This window comes from Bombus flavifrons, chromosome 1, assembly GCF_040668555.2.
Source record: "Bombus flavifrons isolate JBK064 chromosome 1, iyBomFlav1_principal, whole genome shotgun sequence".
In the NCBI taxonomy this organism is placed as follows: Eukaryota; Metazoa; Arthropoda; class Insecta; order Hymenoptera; family Apidae; genus Bombus; species Bombus flavifrons.
In genome coordinates, this window is record NC_138442.1 from 4,413,676 (window position 1) to 4,429,270 (window position 15,595).

General features: G+C 39.2%; 1 protein-coding gene across 3 annotated transcripts in view; it reads left to right on the forward strand.

Moving 5' to 3' along the window:
• Positions 1-15,595, forward strand: part of LOC138183199 (uncharacterized) — a 122,890-nt gene that overhangs the window by 76,595 nt on the left and 30,700 nt on the right. The window contains exon 2 of one of the 3 annotated variants that reach the window (XM_069119831.1): positions 165-297. The exons of 1 other annotated variant lie outside the window; for it this stretch is intronic. The gene's annotated coding sequence lies outside the window, so the exon portion shown is untranslated. Of the gene's footprint in view, positions 1-164; positions 298-1,484; positions 1,594-15,595 lie in introns of those variants that run through there. One more of the 3 variants, XM_069119842.1, reaches the window with a different exon arrangement.

Genomic DNA, 15,595 nt, shown 5'->3' on the forward strand with positions numbered 1-15,595 from the left:
GCCACGTATGAAAAGTACGGCAACGTAATATCACAGTGATTAGTTGCCATGTAGAACAATTATTGTAGAATTAAACCGGCCTCAAGGGTAGTTGGCTTAGCGAATTACACTATGCTCAAAACGATTATTGCCGCATTAATTTCGTTTTATGCGCCTTGTTGCAGGTCCGAGCCGCGGAATAATTCGGTACAACGACTTCCCTCGCTTCCTTCTACGAAAACGGCCTCCTATTATTAGGTTTGCTGTTGAATAGCAGACGACCTCAATAAGCAAGACCGCCAACCCTAGAAAAAACAAGTGGGTATACCTATAATTTATATATATATATATAGACATTTCTCTTTCTCTACTTATACCTGCTTTCTTTGTTTGCTTCTTGGCCGAGACTTTTGTTCTTCTCTTTTCACATGCACCGTGTTGTGTACCTTTTTCACGCAGGTCCAGCGCGTCTCGCGTCTCTGTGACTCGTTAACTCCTAACTTCTCTCAAAGGAAACACTAGGCGCTCACCCCGTTATTCGACAGTAAAATCTTCTCGACTAATTTTTCTATTTCTGCGCTAGTCCGTGTGAAGTAATGAGCGTGAGAAAAATATTTCGCCGCGCCGGGTTCTCTTTGAGAATTATTAACATAAACCTATACGCACGCGCACATCCCACACTCGAATTGTTTAGACAGATATTAAATAGCGATTAAACGCGTAGCTTCGATTTTTCTCGATTAGATTCCAATTTAGTTTCTCGATTTTCTAGATTGGGGTTAGCAAAGAGCAGGTATTGTAAGGTTATGTAAGAGATCGGTTTGAGGTTATGTAAAATTTTTCCTAAGAAACGTGAACGCTCTGTTTACTATTTCGTTGATATCAACCATTCAATGGAATTTTTGGTGCTTATTACGGAAACACGTTCTTCAACTCTCAATCTCTGTTTACACTCGAGCGATATTCTTCTTCGTTCATCCTCACCTTTTCATTCTACCGCCTTCGAAGTTCCTCCAACCTCGAGCCGAAAGCGCTGAAATGGGCGAAAGCATGCAAAGTGCGTTACGACGATAATGGGCGTAGTAAATAAGCAAGTGCAGGCTAAATTATAGCTGTCCCCACCCCACATCCATCTTTGCTCCTGCTTAGGATGAGTGAGAGAGTAGAAGAGGGGGCAGCTGCTGAAACCACTTAACTTAACGAATCCTGCGGATAAAGGGTTATGTTTGACTGCACAAAGGAGAACACTCGAAAAAATATAATTAAATGCTTTATTCATAATTCTCTTTCGTTCTCCGCTCTCTTGTTCGTCTTCCTCACCCTTCCAAATTTCCCCTCTATCTTGCATCTCGTTTTCTCCTCTCTTTCTTCTGTGTTTTTCTTTTTTTTCGACACGAATAGAAGGGTGCACGAGCCCGCAGATGTAAATGAATATAAAACAATTGTTCGGTCTGCCTCGGGAAATGCGACAAACGAGCGTGAGCACATTCGCGTTATTACGCATGAGAGGTGCATGAGAGGCCAAATTTATCAGAAGGACAAGAGAGACGCGCGTTCGTCTAGCTGCAGGGGGTGAGGGGATCCAGCGGATCGCCGAGCCGGTGTTAGAGTAAGGTAAGCAGCCAATGACAATATAGAGTTAGGGCAGTCGAGAAAAGTCACGCAGCATGTGAAACAGAGACACACGTACAACCGTGTGTAGGGATCCTCTGAAGTATCCTGGATGAATATCAGAGTTAACTATTCTGGCTGGTTTTAGTCCTGTTTTCCTCTCGCTCTCTTCTTCTCTGTCAGCTTGCCCGTCGAAATTACGTTTTCGAGTCACTCCACCGAACGCGATTTGCCTATGCATCGAAAGAGGGAGAGAAGTTGTTCATCCTCTATCGGCGGAATTTTTGCAATACGCTTTTGAATAGCCGCCATTGCTTGTGCTCGACTGAACGCGGAGCTTTTCAGCGGGACACAAACACATATATACATAGGAACACGCAAGCAGAGAGACAAACGTGGACTTAGGGTGCGAGAAAGACGGAGTATACAGTGGATGGGGGTTGTGGGGATGGGGAGAGAACGTACCGAGTGATAACTATTCCCTCCTGAAACTGCACGTTGCCTTGTTGCCTGCAGGAAGAAAAGCTGTTCTGGTGCAAATTGAACGGCACCGTCGAGTATATAATTTGCACGTAACAAATTCGTTACCGTGCCGTTTTCGTGGCGTTGATTAACCGGCTGTGTTTTCATATTAAATTCATGTTTACGGTTTTTTATCGATTACACTTGCGAAATATATAAATCAATTATATGATCAAAATACATGTCTTCACCGATTAAAATACATGTTTCGTCGGTTTTCAATTATCGATTAATCCACCAAATGTTACTGTTTATCTACGAAGTTCTGGGTATTGTATTCAAACAGGTCGCTTAATATTATACACATATACACGATTCCGATAGTTGAAACCTATTTGATCGTAATTACGTACCTATAATGTGTGACTTGTGCATCCACCCTAAGGGCCCATTCTCCCAGGAGTCTGTTGCAGAATCTTAAGCCAAACTAACGACCAGATACTCTATGAACTTCATCTATATCCCCAGTGTATTATCGAGATTAAAAAACATGTACATATCCGCTACATCGGTTCACCAATAGGAATACAAGTTCTCACCGCGCGAAAGCCATCCAATGAAAACACATAGGGGGCGTTGAAAGCAATGCAATGGGGTCCTCCATTCTGTTCTCGCTTTACTCTCTATTCGTGGCGGATATTTTCTTACATGGCACAAAGGGGACCGAGCTGTTCGTAATAATTATTACCCTCTGCCACATATGTGCCACATCCAAAGAAACAGAGACGGACTAAAGGAGAGACGTGCAAAGGAGTGGCAAGGAAAAAAAGGAGACACAGTAGCGAAGGAAAGCAAATGAACGAGGGTTTGGAATAGGAGAGTGGTGGGAGCAGATAGAGGACATATACGTCGTCTAGTCTCGGTGTGTAGTCGCACGCGCCCCGGTATCGAACGAAAATGTCGGTGCAAGGAGCGAGAAAGAAGGATGGCAAGGAAAAGGGGTGTGAGGAGGGGGGCTATACGCGTAGCTTGGCAGATGGGTGCGAGAAAGACGAGAATATTGGGCGAGTCTGCTGCCGGCGAAACTGGCGTGATTCCAATGAACAGAGGAGGAAGAGAGAGAAATACACAGGTACATGTCGCGACACAAAACGGGTCCAGTCATTCTCGAAATAGGCGGCTGGAATGTCAGTTCTCGGTAGAGCGTGAGACAAAGACAGATGGATAGAAAGAAACCGGGGATAAAATAAGAGAGAGATGGTTCTACCTATCCGCACACTCTTCTCTTCTCTGCTGCTGCTGCTGCTGCTGCTGCTGCCGGGTTGTTCGTTCTGTTCTTGTTCCCTTCTTGATTCTTCGTTCTTTATAATACGAGCACAGGGAAGGAAAAGGCCACCCATGTCTAGGCCACGATCTTGGAAGACGCTGAGCAGCCAGTCGGCACAAAGGAGAGAAGAACGACAAGCGCGACAAGCGGGCCACCGAGAAAGATACCGATGGCATTTAATAGCTTACCTCAGGACGTTTTAGATAATGACTGGCTGGACCTCGAAGTGCCTTCTTTCGTTTGATTCCGACTGTGGCGCGGCGTGAGCAAGAGAGGCTATGTTCTCTCGAGTGGGGGGAGAGAGAACGCAGACTGAAAGAGGGGAGAGAAACGAACACGAATAGATAGGCGAAAGGGGAAGTACCCCGCTCTCAGAGCTTGTTGAAAAGATGGGCGAAACAGAGAGAACGCTGGTGAAATGAAATGATTGATACCAGTCTTTTTCCTTTTTTCATTTTTCCTTTTTCTTTTTTATTTTTGTTCGTTTTGCCAAGGTCTATAAAACGCGACTGAAAAAGTAAAATTAATTGCACGCGGGAGTTATCGTTCTTTCGAACGGAAAAAACGAGCGACGTGAATGGGCGGGTGTGAAATACTTTTTGCTCCATTGTTAGAACATTCTCGAAAAATGAGCGAATTCTTTTCTTCTCCGAGTTAGAATACATCTTCGGCGCATTCGCTACGATGTTAATAAAATTATCGAAATGAAAATTAGATGTCGTCGACAATGTTCATTGATTGTCCTGGTAGTTTTTATACCTCTATAACATTTGTACACATTGGTCTCCCAAGAGATGCGAGAAATAAAAGAATAACGAAGAAAATGGCAACTTTTGGCATCACCGTTGTTCCGTTTCCACTAGTTTTTCTATACGCGTTTCTGAACTGACCAGTCCGACTAGAAAACTCGGTGAAGTGGGAAACACGGTGTTTAAACAAAACGAGGAAAAAAAACAGTTGCGAGAGAGAAACGTTTTCGCATTCGTTTAAATTGAAATCGCGGTGGAGCGCTCTGACTGAATGGTGGGAAGCGCTGAAAACGTTTAAATTCGCGATAGTGGTTGGCAAACTTGTCTCTTGCGTTCACCTTCCTTTCTTGAATTAAAGTTTTTTCGTGCGCACGGCTACTTTTTACTTCGCATATATGTTTTTCGTAACAACCGCTCGTTCTTTTCTTTTCATTTTCTATTTTCGCAATGACAACTCAGTGTTACATTTTTCGTTAATAATAGAAAAAGTCTGGCGAAATAGAGACCAGAGGTGACATTTGGCAACTCTGACGAATCGTGTGCTTGACAAAATGCGCTACTAATAGCCGTTCCCGTATTTCTCGTAGCTTTGTTTCGAGCGAGGCGTAGATGAATTATTAAACTCATGATTGAAGCGCCGAGAGTGTATGAATAATCGTAGTTTCTATTCTGAATGATAAATCTCTATTGTCGTAAAATTTATGACCGACTGCAGACTAAAAAATATTGTACGAATATTGGTACTTGTTAATATTCATTTATACAGTAGTTGGCGAAAGTACTGCGACGCTTATAGAAAGCTTTTATGAATATATATATCAGATGTGTTACACAAAACATTTTGAATTTCCATTAACACTGTAATGGGACCCGATTGTCGTGATTATGTTGGTAAATTTTGGAGCAAATTTGACAATGGACTTATTTAATGGATATTTAATGCAAGTATCGCAAAAATATTTGAACACACAATTATTATCCATTACATTAAAAACCTCAATGTTCAGTGACATCATTTTTTATAGTTATTACGTGTTTAAGATGGTTGTTAATGCTGTATATTGATTTTTTTCCTAATTATGTATATACTTGTAATAAATATCTTATAACTGCTGTATACAGTTTCAGATTAGTTTCGAATTTAACCAACATAATCATGACAATCACTTTCATTGCAGTGGTAATGAAATTTCTAAAGGTTTCATGTAACTTATACAATATATTTATATATATATACAGTTAATGAAAATACGTTATTAAATATATATATATATATATCCAAATTTTCTATGGTAGATGTCAACGTATTTTCATTAACTGTATATATATATATATATGATTGCATTGTTTCAGTTTAATTCAGAAGCGAAAGTTTATGATGAAACTTTGGCATTAAACTTACAATAGGGTTTGAAAAACAGTACTCTATACATTTGTTGTAGCAAGAATATAACCTCGGATATCACGGACACGTATAATAAAATAAAGTTGCTTTTAAGCGAGGGAAACTTAGTGGTACGTGATTTGCAGTTTATCGGCGATCGACGAAAAAACAGAGTGCTACGTGATCTGCGGTTCACCGACGCATGACAAAAAGGTTCATAACAGGCAATTCACACTTTGCCATGAACTAAAAAACATACCATAGTATATGATCATAGATGTCGCGAGGGACGAATAAGTAACGCATAAAATCGTATAGTATCGTGTTAGTCACGATTTGCATAAACTGTTAATACTATGTGACATATTCATCGCAAAAAGAAAATCGTACTGTACTACGTGTTTTGTACATATGACGTCGTACATAACCTCTGATTGACTTCGTTTCGCAATGTTTATAGGTTAAAATTTTTTGCTGATTCCTTAACCAAATCTCGTACGAGGTCAACTCGAACATGTTGTACGTACTTACTAGATGTAGATAAGGATAAAAAACATTTCGCATGAGATTTTATATGTTAGAGGTACACTACCATTTATAAGTATTTTGGCAACTAATGCAGTTCTCCAAATACGAAAGTACATTTTGCCTCTTGCCATGACTGGAAACAAATGCTCTGTTAAATTTTGAACTGAAACGAGGAATGTACCTGTATCATTCAAGTTCCATGTTTACCTGTAGTGAATAGATGACACTTCATAGAATCTATAGAAACTTCTAGAATGTGACTAGAATCATATATTTCAATTACTCTACTGTTCCAACATTGAACATACTCACTTAATATCATTTAATTCATGTATCTGTAACAATTTTCATCCACCTTCAATTACGACTCTTTTAGTTGTATTGAGTAATATCAATTACTGTTTTTATTAATATATACTAACCATATACAATATCTTGAGATAAGATCCAGGGGGAAAATTAGATTAAAAAGTTTCATTTGAAATACGTCTGTACATATTTGTAATAATTTAGAATTATGTAATTATGGTCGGTACTGTAGGAACAGAAGGCGTAATGCATCTGCTCTGTGATGTAATAATAATGCGCACGAGTGTTCCAAACAGTTTGCGCTGTTATCCCGGACGGAAGTGAACGCGACCATTTAAGTCTTGGTAGAAAGTGTAGACACGAAATCATTAACGCGATACATAACTGTCGGTTCACATTAAGAGAAGTTACATCGTGTTACTACGGTAGCCGGTAATCTCCTTTCTTTCCGTTTTTACCTTTTTTCTCATGGTATGAGTAAGATGCACTTATGTCACCAGTTCTTTGCTTTATTATGCGAACATATTACCCATTTATCGTAGCATCGCCATGCGAGCGACTATTTACTAGCAAATGCGTATAACGTGTAATTGACCCAAACGATAACGTGATCTGTTACAATCGTGAGAATATGTTAATGGAGAGAAATCTCTTCCCATTAGGTTCAGTCTACATGTATTCTGTATATATTAAGGCGGGGAATTGTGCTACGTAGGAAGAGAAAAAGAAAACAAAAATCTCTCTTCCAGTGCTTTTCTAGATCTCTGTCCACCGCAGGATCACTGCACTCTTCATCGCGTATTCCGTTCTTAGCTTCTCGTTTCCTTTCTATGACTTCTCCGCACCATGGTTAATCGCTATGTAATTGTAGTCAAGAATCCAATTTCACCTCAGACATTCTGCTTCCATTTAGATTTTCCATAATGTGTATGAGAAAAGTACCTTCATTTATTTGGTATGATAAAAATCCCTAGGATAATTCCCTAGGCATTAAACTAAATTCAAAGACCTGGAATATCAGTAATACATCTATAATCTATTATATTAAATATATCATAAAATGAATTGCATGGTATTTTTGTAAATGCGTTATTACATTCTCCTACAATAGCTCATGAACGTACAAGTTATAACTATATCAGCACATGTTATAGGAAACTTTTATGTATTATATATATATACATATTGTGTGTTATATAAAACATTTTAAATTTTATTACATGTTAGGATAGCTTTCGCGAGCCGTTATATATCCGTAACACACGTGTCTTTGATGCCTTTGTTCGACGATCGATTCGTTGGCAGGTTTCAAAAATTAAGTTGCATCTATCGCAAAAAAGAAAATTCGATTTGCATGCATCGTCGATAAATCTTGTTGTTGATATTTCGATACGTGTATTCTTCTTGCTCTTGCTCTCTCTTTCTTCGTTCGAACAGTTACCAAATTGCAGCCTACGGGGGCAAGCCGATGTTTCATCGTATAATTCGCCGAGAAGCAAAGTCGCGAATCGCGCGTCGATATTATCTTCTCGCGGCCGATATTATCAACCTGTGGAAGCAATCCACGTGCAGGGTGGCGCGTCTCGCATGCATAAACTTTGTATACACACGGGGCTGAACTGTGTGCAACGATCCCCGTGGCAAAAAAAACGGCAAGCGCGAATGTTTGTGTGCGTTGGAACGCGTAACTCGAGGCATAGTCGATAATTCGATGCACGTGTGTACGATCGACACGAGTGTCTCTGGTGTATTTTTCCATAATATTCTCGAAAGAAATCCTCTTCTGGCATGTAATGTAACTTGATACTGATTTTTTATCAAAGAATGGTAATGCGTTCTCATAAAATAGATGTTTTACAGTTCGTTGTAGTTAGTAAATTTGCAAAATATCAAAATTAAAACAGCACAAATTTGGAGCGTTTCCTCCCTGGAAGGAAACCCTTTTTTGGTGTGTAATGTAACTTGATATTGATCTTTCATCGAAAAACGACGAGGTTCCTATAAAATAGACAATATTTTGCAATTTGTTATATTTAATATTGAATTTTAAAAATTGAAATAATACAAATTTAGTTTGAACAAGGAACAACAAAGTTTTGCTTTTAACAATACGTTTGGTCGAGGTAATTGTATCGGATGTATGACTGATAGAGTAGCAAGCCGAAGTGACAAGTAGTATAGTTTAAAATTGTGGCGTCAAGTAGTAGTATGTATGATATAACTAGTGACCGAGTTTTTTTTATGTTGTTTCGTACGTACAGTATTCTTTTCTTGTTTGAGTTTATGATTTTCCTCTGTGATTTCTAGCTGTGGACTGGATCGGTTACAAGATTTAAGAGCGAACTACCGAACACATAAAGCAAAGTTTGAAATATGAGCGTAGGATCTATCTTTTGACAGACACACCGGTACCATCGGGATTTCTGACTCCAGATTAACTTCGAATCTGGCTTATTGTATTTTCTGCTCGGTCGTATACAATGCTTTGTGTGCACCACTTATGTCCAAAACTATCGAACTAAACGCTTTATAGCTAAAATATGATTTGCCAGATGGCGACACCTCTCCTGGAATAATGGCTACCCGCATGAATGAAACATCGAATTTCATAATGACTAAACTTCTTTCATTTTCATGAATTCTTAATATTGTATAAGATTTAGTTCCTCTAATAATTTTCCCCTTAAAATTAGCATTCTGAAATATACTATGAACAAACCGCTTCCTGTGCTATATTTTAACGTTCCATTTTAAACAGAACACTATCATATCAAATATGGGTGACGCTCTTCTTGTTCGAGTTAATTAAATATAGGATATTATATAGTTTTTTTTACCTTTTCTTCTCGCTTCTTGGTGTGCGACAGTTTGCCTCTTCTTCTCATAACATAGGCTTGCCCTGCTGATTCTTATGAATCTCCAAATGGTAAAACACCTTCTTCATTTTCTTCCGATGGTTGTGGGACAGTATTTTCTGAGAACGCATCGGACCATTCGGAAACGAGAATTTCCCGAAATTTTTTTATCTCTATGTTTTTGTTTGTAGCTGTTTGGTACACAATTAGAGTATTTACTGTAGTTGTTACTAAGAGTAAATGTAGTGCTAATTTCAGGTACCACTTGATGCTTTTCCGTATCGTAGTAGCATATGAGACCATCTGGTCACTTCTGTCGATACCAGTTTTTCCATTATTATGCAATTACCGCCAAAGGTTTCTGTTTCAGAGGACGCCCGCGATATGTAGAATTCAAGCTTGAAATCATAATGGGTGCATGTTTTGTTGATAATATTCTAACATCTCGAACATCTCTCCATTTGAGCATCACAATACCGTTCTTATCTTCTCGTGCTATCATTTCATCTTTCTTCAACGGGTAGGACATTACGTAATTGGGCATATATTTTTTGTTGTGCTGTACAGTTCCAACGACATGCGTCCAACGTTCTGCGTACCGACGGTCGGATTTGGATCCCGCGGGAAACAGCCGAATTATGCTGCGCGACCAACGTGTTAATATAATAAATTCTATGATCTTGTTAATATTATCGATAATATTATTCAGTTATTGGAGACAAAAATGGTTGTGTCATGCACATATTGTTCGTAAAAAAAAGTATTTTTGATCGGTAGATTTCTTTATTAATATCTAATAACTTCTTGCTAATACTATCCACGCACGACATTATTCGTTTACGAGGAATAAATGTGGTTGTCCCACAAATGCTGTTTATATGAAAAATAGCTTCAATACTTTGAACGCGTAGCGAATACCGCGTGCGAAACAGTCTAACCACAAACATAAGTGCTATTTGCACGTTGAACCGCATTGCTAAGTTACAATTGAGTACCTCTTCAATGAGCTTACACTCGTGAGCATTATACGTACAATAGATCGTGATAATTACTGTTATATGGGAACTTATCCTTGAGTAGTGCTTAGTTTATGTAATCACTTCGACATATTCATCCTTCATAAAGATTCGATCCCCATTTTTTTGAGCCCCTTCTTTAGATTTGTCCCCTAACCTCTCTGTTCGTTAACCTCTTCATTTTTTAACGATATTTATTTCTTTTTTCTTTGTGTACCTAGAATAGAATATACAATATTAATAATATATACAATACGCTAATTAAATTTGTTAGTGACATAAACGATATTTGACAATTTTGATGAGGCCAGCCGGTGATAATAAAAGTTGAAACATTTAATAATTACAGGACGTAAATACAATGACAGTGATTAAGATAGGACAAAGTATCGTAGTAACTACCCTAAGTACACGTTCCGTTTTTTATTTCTTTTTGTTTTTTTTAATCACTGGTCGTGTACGACACTCCCATCTGACATGCTGAGTAATTCGAGAGGGAACAGAACGATTTTTTCGTACGGCGGATCGTGACGAGGCCAACGAAAATAGCACCCTACAGAGACAATAGCGCGTGACGATCTTAAGGTCAATGTACAGAATTTTATAAACCGTCCTTTCATCGATAGGACACGCTGCACTTCCGTCCTTTCTTCCCTTCTTTCATATTTATTCTCTCACTTTTTATTATTTCACTGCTTATAAGCTTCGAGCAAAAAACGTTAATGAGTTGCCATTTTAGCGAGTATAATACGTTTATCTTGGCGATTTTATGATAATTAATTACCCGTGCAATTACGCGGAACCTTTTTAAATTTCGAACAGACAAAACATTTTAACGAACGGACAAATCGTCGCGTCGCGTCGCGTTGCGTCGGAGCGAATAACGGTAATCGAGAAATCTGTGGCCCTCCCCTTTATCGCATTTATTTCCCAGGCGGAAAAAAACGTATCGTGCCATTGAAGCCCAAAAAGCAAAAAGAGCAATAATAAAAAAATTGCATTCCATGGAAATATCGTACCGGTTATGAATTACAAAAGAGGATAAAAATGCATTTTATTTCCATAAATTTTCTGGAAATTCCTGCTGCATTAAAAAAAAATCGTTTCTGATTTGGTTCGAAATACACGATTAGTACATTCGATATTTCCGAGTCGTGACTAAAAAAATATTGCATTCACCCTGAGTACATGGAGAGGTAACGCGAGAAAAAAGGACGTGAAATCTCTCGAAAACATGATTATCGGTTCCCTGGTAGATTAAAGCAAAAGAACAAAAAAAAAGGAAAAGACCAGACGCGCATAATACCGACGTGGGAGCCTGAAAAGCGTATAATTGTGCTACGGATATACGTGTGGCCTTCTCTCTCTTATGGGCGTCGGCGTCTGAGGGTGCAAAACTGTATACAAGATGAAGCGGCGCCGCTTTGTTGCGTACCTTCACCGTGCTCCTACAATTAGACAAGCCCTCGTACTCATTTTGGTGTTCTCCGCGCTCGGTATTCTTGCAGAACGATGAAAGAGCGAAAGGAAAGAAACACGGGCCCGTGAGAGCTCCGAGAAGACGACGAGAAGCGATTCCGAGAAAAAGGTAGACGCGTCTGTGACTTGAGGCGTATCACGTTTCGCCGGAGTCGCGCGACATGTGTACATATAGCATCCTGGCATGACCTAACCTCCAATGTCATCGTGTATCGTGGCCACTTAATAGATGCTTGTATGTCATCTTTGTCTGTTGTTGTCGTTTTGTTGTCCATAGAGATACGTGGAATAAAAATTCGCGCCTTGCTGCATAACCTAACCTCGAACATTTATTGTGCATTGCGATTATTTACTCAATCGTCGAATGCTGTATTAATTTGTTGTTTTATGGTTTGTGGAGACTTATATAATCTCTAAAGTATATGATCTAAATATAATAAAACAGTCTACAAAATGATTTCAAAAGCTAATCTTGTTTTTTTTGTTTTTGAGAGTTGAAGAATCTTTCGTTTATATTGGAAACATAAACATGTTGTGAAAATACGATGAACTACTTACCTTGTTGGTCGAAAATGTTAAAGGATACGGAATTTGTGAATAAAATAATTACCAGGATTTTAAGAAAGTGAATATTTTCAAATTTAGCGAATACGTTTAAATATCGAATATTCTTTGCAACGCACAGAATGTTGAATTGTGATCTTTTTTCGCTTCTATTCGTTCGTTAATAGCCACTGAAAATTACCGATACCATATTACACCAAAATCAATAATCAGTTGTTGGATCCGTTACAGGACAGGTTCAATTGCTACAGTTTGCTCGCGACATTGCAAACACTGACAGTCAATGGTCAGCCGTTCAAACAATTCTCCATGGTGGTCGTTGTTAATTTGTCTGTTGGTTTGATTGAAGGCTGGCAAACAATAAATTAACCATAATTACCTCCTTTCCGTGACAAAGGGGAAAAAGTGTTGACACGTATATAGATTTGTATGCGTTCGTACGCGATTCGCTACTGCGCATTGTCCCTACTTTACTCCCCAGCCCGGGAAGAACCCAAGTGAATACTATGCGAAACTATTTGTATAAACACGACACGTACATGCAAAAATGGGGAATATTGTTTGATAACAAAATAGAATGGCCTTTGGTATGCGTAACTTAATAAAAGTAGCTATAGTTGAAGTTGTGGCATGACCTCGATGCATCGGTATATGTACTGCAAATTTAATTGAAATATCACAAAAGCTCACGGATTCTCTTTAGTTTCGCGGAGGATAATTAAAAACCATACTATGTCGCGCTCATAATATTCATAAATGTTGCTTAATACACGGCAAGGCAAATACAAGGCAAATACGCACACACAGGAGGTCGAGGTTTCCGTTGACCAAATGAGAAACTCTCGCGGAATTGTTTAAGGAGGATGATGGGTGAGGGAAGGTGAGGGTGGAAACAAATCTATTTACACTGACAAGTTAAATGAAGTTAAAGTGAATTGAAGATCTCGAGGTTGCGATAATAATTTGTCATTCAGGCATGTCTGGAATGATTTCGCGAAATCGTACTTTCGCGAGAAACTGTTCAACCGTGAATTACGTTGTTCGAAGAAACGGAAACGTGTATATGTACGTGCTATAGTTCACGAAAGCATTCCAGCACTTACGGAAGTATTCGAATATATTACATGCATATACTACATATACTAAATGTCCTGTAGCTTCTATATACATTATCAAATTGGTGGAAACAAAGCAAGCTTTACTCCTAATCTTTTTTTTGGAATAATAAAATTTGGATAATGGAATATATGATACAATAAGATAACGAATAATGAATATATCTTGAACAACGAATTGTCTGACAGACAATTGTATGTAAAATTTCAAATGTGACAACTTGTATATACTTCAACGATAGAGACGTTATGTCGCGCGCCACGGTTCCTTCGATTGCCAACCAAAGAGGGATTGAAATCTTTTTTATCGAGCTCGAAATTTCATGAGTTTCCAATGACTCTGGGTGATCACTGAACCGGGACCACATTTCACCTAATTCCACGGAGAACTCAGTTCGTTTATAGACAGGCAGTATGTTTGCCCTAAAACCGCCCCAACGATTTCTTTTATTGGTGCGTTCCAGCGTTCATCGATCGTTTCCGCGTAAATGAATGTCGATTAATGGAAATGCCAGTTTCGATCGTAAAACAAGGTCGAAAAAGAGGAGAAAATAATCTGAAACATCCAATTCGGTGAAATATCGGTTTTATCTGTAGTTCGATCAAATATATATATCACGTGTAAATCCCGGAATGGTATTAATAATTCTAACACAAGTCAATTACGTTTAACACGGAACAGGGTGGAAACGCATTTACCGATCGTTATCAGATGACAATTTATCTACGCGAGTCCGACATTTCAAGTGTATATATATAGTTACGATATTATAGATCTTCGCACACACGTGTGTTCAGCACGTCCCTATCACAGATTGCAGTTCAATTGAAATCCTCGAAACATCTTCGTGCCACCTGAACAAAAACAAGATTCCAATAAAAGAAAATTTTTTGCCTCGAACTGTGTGAAACTTCTGTCACGTGACACTGTAGCGAAGTGCTTCTTTTTTTTATTACAAAACAAGAAGTTTCACCGTGACACGATGGAGTCCTTTTCCGTAGAAGGAAATTGTGAATCGAGCTAGCCAACTGAAAATTCCAACTCGTCGAAAGAGCTTAATAAAGAAAGTTGGTAAAGTCTTCGGGAGGTTTCGGCGTTTTGTCGCGTGGTTAAGTGACGCAAAGGAACTAGGTGTTTGTCGATGGATCCGCAGCATAGCGCTGGCCACCGTCGTTATAGAAGAAATTCCAACGGCGAAGCTCACGCCGGCTGGTTAGAATAAGGGCTCGCATTAACTTCCTGAACTCGGCGAGTATCGCCGGCTTAATGAAATTCTCCGTCTGCTAGGAAGACTCTGGGAACAACTTCGCGTCTTTATCGTGAAAACGGCCGAGGGAAGCTGCCAACTCCATTTAGGGGAGCTGCTATCATTGCGCAGTCCAGATATGCCGGCAGGTCGTTACGCCCCCAAGCAGTAAGCATTACTACACAAGTAAAGGGTCGCGTTTGCGATGTTCACGATGTGCGCGCGATCTATCTTGCCCGGGGTGTTTGTATAAAGGTAACTTAACGATAAATATATGCAGACGCGCGTGAAAGGAACGAAGCCAGAGAAAGCGATGCGCAGAGTACACCGCGGAATGCAAGAAGTATAGCGAGGCGAACGCGGGCACAGGGCGACTACAGTTTGACACACTTCGTTTGCGCCATCTAGGATTCTCTCGGGCTGAACTTCGTTTGGTTTTAGGTCACATCGAATTTGTGACTTATTTTACAATATATATGATTTGCCTGAAGCGAAATTTTTCCTGCTTTTCCGACGCCTCCTTTAGCTTCGCGTCTTTTTCCATTACGAGCATTTCAATAAAGGAACAGACCTAATCGAAAACGATCAAATGTTTCATTTTTTTCTCATCAGACAGCTATCTTAACGCACTGTGGTGTCACGCCTCGACATATCAAATGGTCCGAATAAAATTGCGTTGACTGCGTCTCGTTGCTAATTCATGTTTACACTCGCTGTGGTATTGGTCGCATCTTGAGAGATAATACAGCCTGAGAGTACGAATTACGATGTTACGAAGGCTGTAAAATGAGAATGTTTGTTGCTATAACAAAGAAAGAGCTTGTAAATAGATCGAATCGGAAATATGTAAAATAGCGTCGTTAACATTCATGGAAATCGTTCGATTGTGATTTGTACCTAATGGACGTTATAGACGTTTACGGCTGCTTTAATCCATTTCCATTTTGTTCCCTGTTTTACACTTGGTGCG